General features: G+C 38.0%; 1 long non-coding RNA gene across 1 annotated transcript; it reads right to left on the bottom strand.

Moving 5' to 3' along the window:
• Positions 1 to 1,136: 1,136 nt before the first annotated feature.
• On the bottom strand, positions 1,137 to 3,439 carry LOC104954318 (uncharacterized). Its single transcript, XR_799324.1, has 2 exons — positions 3,271 to 3,439; positions 1,137 to 2,519 (listed from the first exon to the last, which is right to left on the bottom strand). It is a non-coding gene; the product is annotated as an uncharacterized lncRNA (long non-coding RNA).
• Positions 3,440 to 9,972: the final 6,533 nt, after the last annotated feature.

The raw sequence follows: 9,972 nt of genomic DNA, 5'->3' as shown, positions 1-9,972 counted from the left end.
TGTCACCACAGTACTGTTTGTACCTTTGAGAGGAGAACTATGCTGAGTGAGTTTCGGTGTGGTTACGCAGCAGAAGTTCTAATGTTAAGACTGTGAGTTATCTGTCCGTCTGCCTGAGCCCCGTAGAGTCACAGCTGAGAGCAGCCCGCACTAAATCTGTTATAAGCCACTGTACACTCATCTCTCCATAAAAGTGTATGGGAAGATAAACAGGGGGGAAGTTACCGGGGGCAAGCTTCTTATCCAAACCTGTTCCCAATAAGGCTATTTACTACTTAATATGAGGAACATCTTTAAGATTGATATCTTCATTCAGAAAGCACATTTTAAACTATGATCAATCCCTTAGCTTTCCACCGCAGCGTACTGCCACTGACCTTTCATCACATCTGTGAGACTGACGATGAAATGGAAATGAAATGGAGGAAGGTCTGAAGAGATGAATGCCTTTAACCCACAGCTATAACTGCTTTTATTATTTTTTGGACTGTAAATCTGTTTGTGTGCAGAGCGTCTGATTTCAACGAATTCACAACGACATATCATTTTGCTCCCTCAGCCTCCAAGGTTTATTGCCACTTGATCAATAACTATTGGCCTGTCTCCAAACATATCTGTTTTATGTGCTTAAAGTGACCTGACATTAAAATTCAGCTAACTTATTATCTCTTCGATTTACACACGGCATCTATTGCACGTCTGTCCGTCCTGGGAGATGGATCCCTCCTCTGTTGCTCTCCCTGAGGTTTCTCCCATTTTTCCCTTTAAACTGTGGGTTTTCTTTGGAAGTTTTTCCTTGTACGATGTGAGGGTCTAAGGACAGAGGGTGTCGTATTGTCATACTGATATTCTGTACAAACTGTGAAGTCCACTGAGACAAATGTAACATTTGTGATATTGGGCTATATAAATAAACATTGATTGATTGAGTCAGTTCAGGTCTCAGTTTGAATGTATTCATGTTGTCTGTACAATACATGTGTTTATCAGGAATAGAAGAAAATATCATAAACAGTTCAGTTACTCCCTTTTTAATTCAAAGTAAAACAGGAATATAAAATCATCAAATCAACATTTATAGACAGGGAGATAATATATGACAAGGAAAAAAAACAAAGAATAAAATTGCATTTACATTGTGCATTTATACTTTACATTTTATAAATCTTTGCTATTTATATCTGGGTCTACGCTCTATTACAAACTGGGTTAGCTTAGTTACTGTGTCACTGTACCAGTACGGCAACAATTAAAATCACACACCAAACATGTTTTGTTTTTCTGAATTGTAATCAACAGATTTCAGTGAAGTGCTATTGTATGACTGCAGGTAACAGCCAGAATGAAGCATGAAGAGTCAGGCGGGGAAACAATGCAGAATGTATTCAGTATGGGAGAGAGACAGTGGATCTTTATTGTTAGTATAGGGATTTACCTTACATCCCTACACATGTTGTCAGACAGAGGTTTATGGGATTGTTGCCGTCTTTCTTACGCGTACATCGGACTCATTTGATGGTCCTCTTGTGTGTATTCACCCCAAACATCCAATGTACCAACTGTAAGTTCTGCATCAAAAAGAGAGCAGCTGACGCTCAGCAAACAGAAAGCTCTATTTGATTTGTTGACCAGGAATTATGCAATCATCTAAGCTGCTCCAACTTTAAACGTGTGACTCAAGTTTAAAACTTTTGATCCGCTAACAAAATCAGCTTGAAATCAGGATTGAGTTAAGAAACAAGCAAGGGAAAGTTTTTTGTTTTTTTTGCTCCGAAATATTATTTAGAATTTATTTTTCTCTCCTCCTCAGCCAGAACATGTTGTTTACCCGAACAGCAGTCTGGAAGCGTTTAGCAACAACGTGCTAAGAAACTGAATGACTTCCAATAAAAGATTGAAATATAAAATAGAGGATTTTGCCAGGTTGCACGGCATGTCACATTTACTACTCACATGTGTGCTCTTTTTCAGAATGAAGACAATCTTTTTCAGAAAAGGTCATTACATTTAAAAGAATAATGTCATAGAGATTCAATGATTGAATCTCCCCGACTAGAAACAACAAATAAACCTGTGTGTTTCTTATACATTCATTTGTGTTCACATTAGCATTATTTGAAGAGATTATTGGCACTAAACCCATGTTATGATAAGTGACTGCAGGAACTAAAGTGATGAGCAGTTTGAGAGGGGGAAAGGGCGTGAAGCTTTTTAATAAAGCACCCACACGTTTAGGCAATAGATCCTTAGGCACCCAGCAGCTAACTACGACACAGACACAGGAGAAAAACCTTCCATATTTGACTTGAAGTGATGTGATTTTCATTTTACCATAAAGTCCAGTTTCTAAAGAGCACTAAAAGCAGAAAGAAGCAGGATGAGTTCATAGTGCAAATCAGAAAGCAGGCTGCAAACTGTAAGAGGAGATCATAGTGACGGAAGAGAGTCCAGCAGCACTAACAAACGCCACGGCTGTGTTCCGCAGCCTCAGACGGCAAGATACATCCAACATGAAAAAGCTGTTGAAAATAAAATGATTTTCTCTTAAAAAATAGATACTCCTTGGAATGTATGAAAATATTTTGAGCATCGTCCTATACAAACACGTGAATGGAATTCATTTAATTTAGAGAATGTTAAAAGTCTTATATCATTATATATACTTGTTTTTCTTTGATCAGGGTCGTTGCTTATTTTCTAGAATAAAAAACTAAAGAAAGGGGATTTTCTCAGCTGAGGACTTGGCAGCAACATAATCAAAGATGAATGAATTTCAGAACGTCCCATTCCTTTGAGGAGAAACGTAGTGTAACGTCTGTTTACCCACTTTAACGAGGTCCACTGTATCACTCCAGTTTTCTTAGTCTAGCAGATTGAGAGTTTGAAGGGAGAGGTTGTTCTCAAACTGTATTCATACATGTCAATTCAAGATATAGATCCAACTGAATTTGCTAATCATATTTTAGTGCATGTAATGGGTGCGTTTGTCTCACTGTACTGTACAATATACACCATTACATTTTAATTAAGCACTTTAAAGTCAATGTTGTGCAGTTTCTTCATCTATTCAGTCTTAATAGACTAAACTCCACCAAACCGGTACTTCAAGGTGGTTAAAACAAACAGAATAACTCACAACTGCATTCTGAGTCAGACTGTTTGCTCCCTTGAAACACACAGCTATATTTAAAGCCTCTCTCACACTGCATCAAATGATATTTACATTCAGAATTTGCTGGAAATTCCTGCACTGTTTGCTCAGACACTCACTACAGGAGGGTGAGGTGCATGCTGGGCTTTAGCCGTCCTCTTCTTGGATCTGGCTCTGGGTCGGGGTCTTCTCTGGATGAGAGGAGCCTTCGAAGCGCTGCGAGGCCATGATGGCTTGGTGAGACATACTCTTCCTCACGATGTCGCCCTTCCTCCACAGGGTGATCTCCTGCAAACACACAAACACTCTTTTTATGAGACACGTTTTGTTAATCAGGTATATCAGCTAACCAGAGCAAGAAGCTAACGTTAGGCTATAAAAAAAAACGACATAACTGTCACATGACTTCACATGAACACCGCTAAGCTAAAGGCAGCTAATGTTCGGTGTGATGAAGCTTAGTCGTCTAATTTTGATGTTTAGTCAACCACCTTTTTAAGACATGTTAAAGCTTCAGAATGACCAGAATGGGGTATTTACTGACTGATGTGATGTTGTAGAAGAATATGTAAAACATTTATAAACTTATATTAACCACAACCCTTATTTTAGGGATCTTCAAAAGGGAGATGGAACAAGCCTGGAACTATGGTGTTAATAAATGATCAAGTGATTTACTCGATTCATCGTTTAATCCCATTATCTCAAAGCCCAAAGGGACGTCTTAAAGATCCAAACCCAGATATATTCAGTTACTGCAACAAGACAGCAGCGAGCAGAAGCAGCACCTATCATGTGAGAAGCTGGAACCAGATAGTTTGATTCAATCCAATGAATCCTAGATCTAGTTAGTTAGAACTTTATATCATGCATCTGGGAGCTGGAAATACATTACAACAACAAATATTTTAGTGCATAAACTTGGAGGATTACAAAAAGAGAACTGTCAAAGGTAGCATTGCCAGAACTTACATTTCCCATAATGCAACGCAATATGTCTTTCATTAGAACCTGATTTGTACGTGTATTTCTTTTGAATCAAATCCAAGTCCAGTATGGAATACAATAGGGCTGCAACATTTGAAAAAAAGCTGCATGTAACTTTTATTGTGGTCACAATATAGGGAAGGGATTGACCATTTGTGACCTGCTCTATCGAAATCAGTCGCATTGACCCGGAGACACATTTTGAGTTGTATACACTGCTGGAAAGAGGATATTCCTAGCTTTCTAATGATATCAGGATTGTTTTTTTACTCCAAATATTAAGCNGCCATGAATTACACATATGATGTTTGTCAATCTTAAAAAATAATTTCCATGTCAAAAAAGTCACAGTTTTTCTTAAAACTGTTGAAATATAAGACTATGTCATAGTCTTATATTTCAACAGTTTTAAGAAAAACTGTGACTTTTTTGACATGGAAATTATTTTTTAAGATTGACAAACATCATATGTGTAATTCATGGCACAACGGGATCGAAAGATCAAGTTTTCTCTCTCCATTGACTTCAATACATAATTTTTCCGAAATAAGGTCCCATGGACCGGAAGTAGATGGGCGTGACTTCACCTCTCTATCATCAAGTTGGTGAAGATGTTTCTTCATTTGCATGTGTTTTGGGATAATTGTGTTTTTATATTTAAAAACACAAAGTGATGACATACGTATGCATGTGTTAATATGCATGTGTACATGTGGGCACAACGTGTGTATTCTACATGCAAGCATTTAACTGAGATTGACTCCTGATTCTGTAAATTAGTAACTTTTATGTACTTTCAAAATACACCTTATTTCTTGCAGAAGCCAGTGCACCTGGCCTCAACAAAATGAAATGAATTAAATTACTTGCACATTTATTGCAGAATGTTTTTTGTCTACCTTCAAATGTCTAAATAAGGGGGACCATTCTAAAGAAGCTAATAGAATAGAGGCTAGCTCTGACGTGTTGCATGACCTCTGCTCTGTATGGTTGGGTTAACTTCCATACAACTGAAGGTTGTCATTTTTATACTTCAGTTTTTTGTAAGAATATAACAAACAAGGAACAACCTGTATTAGGCATATAGGTAGGCAGATAATGTTACCTTTGTACAGAGCCAGGCTAGCTGTTATACTGTTTGGTCTTTATACTAAGCTAAGCTAACAGTCTATTGGTGGTAACTTTTTATTTACCATGCAGGCAACAGAACATTTTCAAAAGTATTTACCAAAATGTGTAACTTTAAACTATATTGGGGGCAAACACTGTACTTGTGCGTATGCTTTTGCAATACTAAAGTACTTTTTGTAGTTCACAGAATCTGAAATCACAGTCATTGCAGAATAAAAAGAATATTGTAAGTCCAACTCCATCTCAACAGCTGTTGGTAATAAAAATGTAGTCAGCATAGAGGAGAGGCTGAAGAGGAATTTGTCTTTGTTCACCTTATTTTGCAATTTCCACATAATCCCTCTCAATTTAATGTTGAAAACTCAAGACAGTGCACTCAGTATTCAGTAAAATACCAGTAAAAAAGTACTTTAGTGGGGCATTCAAACCCTCCACAGCTGTTGTTGAATGTACGTACTGTATGTCTGTGTTATCAGTAAGTTACAGGAAGTCGGTGCGCCCTGGCATTCTTCTCACCCACTTAACCTTAACCACATGTTGGGCACCTGATCCTGCTCACCACAACCCCTGAGACTCGAAACCAATCGAAGCAAAAATATATACACAAGTAGTAGTACCACACACAATTCATGTAGTTTGTTCAACTTAGCTTTACTTGCTGTAAATGTCCAATTAGCTGCATACCTTTCCCATAACTGAGGATAAATACAGTGTTAGAGGCAACGTTTGTCTGATTTTTCTTTAGTTAGACAAAGGTTTGGTTCCTTTGCAAAGCAAAGAGTGGTGATCTTGACTTTATAACATCTGGGAAAAATGATACTAACGTGTTCCTACAAGATCTGGGCAGCATTTGAGATTTTTCACATTTCACAAATACTGTGAGCAGGTGTCAGCGATAAATACATGCATAATAATTCAAATGCAGTCCGAAAGAGGTCTTAAAAAAGGAACTTCTGGATTCATAAACCCTGATGAAAACAAATGGCCTCCATTTGTCCTTTCATGTGCATGCAATAAGATGAACCTTACATTGTACGCTGTGTGCTGCATATCAACTGGCAGAATTGCAAGGGGAAAAAAATCAATGTGTTCACTCTCAGTCGGAGACGATTGCCTCTTTCTGCCTTTTTTGAAGGGGAAATGTCTCTATGTTTTGATTACTTTATGAATCATCTTTTATAATTTCACTGCTCAATTCATGCTACTCAATCTTTTCTTCCAGTCATATTGTATACAATCGAAGCAAAATACAATCTTTATTCCGAAACCCGCTAATTATAGTTATAAACTTGTATATCCTCAAGTTTTGGAAGGAACATTTCTCAGTTGATGGTGATATTCAATCGTCCAGCAGATTGCAATGTTCTTGTTGGAGTTTGTGATTGTTTTATTTTTCTTCAAAATATCCCAGATTATTATATGCCTAATGCTTATCTGTATGTATCTGCAAACAAATATATCAAAGATTAAATGTATCTATAAAAGCAAACTAACAGTTGCAACACTTTAGGACTGTCTTTGCAGAAGGATGGTAAACTTGTTTAAATTAAGTTAAAGTGAAAAACAACAAGAACAAAGGAAAATAAAAGATCTGTACCACTGAATCAGATGTTGTAGTCCAAACCAGATACAGCCACTGACTGCCAGATTATAATAATAAATAGCCCTGTTATCTTCACCACTATTGAATTAGCACTTGTTATGAATTTGGCGAGCTGAAATGGGTTCTGCTGAAGGCCAAATGGTTTTTGGAAGGAAAATATTTGCAACAACACAAGTGATAGAAAACAAAGCTGCAGCCCAAATTTGGGCTTAAACTTTTTTCCACATGCAGACACATTCAACGCATTTAACCTCAGCGGCTCCCATGGTGACAGCTCTGTTTGAAACAAAAACTTAAATATGAGTGGAATAACATAAAATACTGATGTTTTTTGGAGAAGCACTTGGAGGTGCAATGTTTAATAGTTCCCATGTGCCAGCTGTCAGCTTCCAATTCTCTCTGATGATCAAGCCAGTCCGAAGTAGGTCAAGTGCTGGTTACATTCGTCAAAGGTGAGGCAGTCCAGTCTGTGTTTCTGTTAAATGAACAATAATCTGCTGTCATGGCAAGTCGTTTATGGCTGGATAGGCTGGAGGCTGAGGCCAGTGCAACAGATTGGGTCAACATGTGTCAGAAGAGTGCTGATATCTTTCATATAAACTTCACTCAATTCTGCCATTTTCTAATATGTTCATGGTTGCTGTTAGGACTGTGTTTGAACAAATACTAAACAAACCCTAAATATAATTCTCAAGAACTGGAACTGTAGAATCTAGACTTTGACATTTAGCAGACTTATTCGGCTGTAGATTATGCATCTGTACACCATTACAGTACTTTCCTGTCAAATATTTCCAATCTTTGTCTTCCTGGTGTTCAGCTTTGGAAATATAGAGTGTGAGAAAAAAACATGAATTGGAGTGCAACCATCCGAGTGAACAGCCAACCGACCATTAGAGCAGGAAATGGCCTGTACAGCTAATGTTCGCTATTCTTGAACGTTCTTGTGCCTGGCTGGTTTTATTCAAAAAATCTGGATTCGAAATGAAGCTCATAAAGAGAGAAGAATGAATGAACCAACTGTTTGGACTTTACAGTTGTAAGAAATCGGGAAATAGAAGTAGTTTCTGTTCCACGCTTACTGGATATCCACACTATTTTATCATTCCTTGAAATTAGACATTCCGTCAGATGCAACATCCCTGCTGTGATACAGTAATAGCTAACTAGCTTACTAGCCTTATAGTGACCCAGAATTACTACCAATGCCATGCAGCACATCATTAAACATCTACAATAATTTGTTTACATACAAAAAAAGACATCTAGCATATCAAGGATACGTTCATGCCATGGTTCATGCAGCACATCATTACTGTAAATATCGACGTGAATTTGGTTAAGTCAACAACAACAACAAAAAGTATTTTAACTTGGTACTTTTTTTAACATTAACATTAAGCTGTCTGTGGCTCTTTTCTGCTGTAAAGATGCAAATGTCCCCTCTTTGGGACTAATAAAGGTATTCTGATTGTGAAAAAGACATCTAGCACAGCAGCGTCAGCAATACTCCTTTACTTGGATTTGGGATGTGCAGCCTAAGCAACTGTCTTTGAGCAAGATATCATTAAGTGCGTTTTTAAGACTCTGGATCACGAGCCTGACATGTTGAGTACATTTGAGCTTAATTAGCTAGAACACTGTCATAAGGTTTGTATACGACTTGGATTTATTCCCCAGGTTGATTCTTAGGAATGGGCCAAGACTTTTGGTATTGAAAGCACAATGGTTTCAGTAAAATGTCGGAGTAGTTTTGACAAATCATGTGCGTTAGTTTCTTGTAGCTAAGCAATCCAAGGGAAGAGGCAAAAATGCATTGGTTGAAATGTGAGAGGTTGCTAATTAGACTGTAGACAATAGACTGAAAGACCAGATATACAGACCATTGATAAAAGTCTCAGATTTTTTTTTTTTTATCTCCCACTGTAACCAGGAATACCTATACCTAGCTTGGTAGGTGTAGCTGAAAAAACAGAGATTTAAGGTTAAGGATGCAGGACCCAAACACAGTACTAAGACAGGGAAATAGGAACACAGGAATATATCAAAATGTGAGCTCTTATTAAAAAAGCCGATATAAAAGGGGAGACCAGACCAGGTAACACAAAAACCACAAAACAAAGAACAACTAAACAAGTTCCAACCAGAGGACACAAGGAACAGGAGCAAAGACGCAGACAGGAGAGGCAGGAAACATAGACGACGATCACACAAAGAACATAAGGGAAGACAAACCTAAATGCACAGCAGGCGAACACGCTCAGACAATCAGGCACAGGAGGGAAACCAGACACAAGGAGGAATATACATTTCAAAATAAAACTGGAAACTATCAACACGAACACCAATACAGTCATGACAACACACATGTTTGTTGCAGGTGCACCAGAAATGTCAGTCTTTTGGAATAACCACAGGAATATTTAACACCCATTGCAGCAGCACTGCAGTGTATTTCTCAATCACACCAATGGCTTTAACCTTGACCTCCACTCTCTATGGACTTTTATACAAGTTGAACCCGTAATACAAAGATTCCAGTAAAGAAACAAGCAGAAGGGGTAAGAAGCAGAGAGCTGAAAGGGGTGGCGCAGGGTTGATCCAATGGGTGTGATGCTCAAAAGCTGTTTCATGGATGTTCATTTTGGCGGTTTGTCCAACAGATTGGCTGCACTCCTTGTTTCTGTACGATCCACATGAGACCTGCAGTATCCCAATTTCAGATCATGTTTTCTGTCTTTTTTTCTGTGAAAAGGAATTAATCTGGGTGGGTCCACTTTAATAAATCCTTACACATCCATATTTTCAGCCATGTCCTGAAGTGTTCGTTGTGACATTTCTGGGAACTTTCAAGAGCAAATGTAGAATACACCAAATAGATTGTCTATATGCAGGTCTGGAATAGGGTGGTAATACTTTCCAGATATAAGATATGATATACAAAATGTGTTGACCGACCTTCTTGTACTGAGGACACTGGATAACTGGACTGCTGTCATCAAGTCACAAAGGGAGCGGTTGGAGTCTGCTGGCTGACCATGACCGTCTATAAACAGCTCATGAGAGATTTGAAGGGTAGCAGTTAAAGATGCATCACACA

The sequence above is a fragment of the Notothenia coriiceps genome, unplaced genomic scaffold, assembly GCF_000735185.1.
Source record: "Notothenia coriiceps isolate Sejong01 unplaced genomic scaffold, NC01 NC01_scaffold00023240, whole genome shotgun sequence".
Classification (NCBI taxonomy): domain Eukaryota; kingdom Metazoa; phylum Chordata; class Actinopteri; order Perciformes; family Nototheniidae; genus Notothenia; species Notothenia coriiceps.
This window is presented reverse-complemented; position numbering and strand designations above follow the sequence as displayed.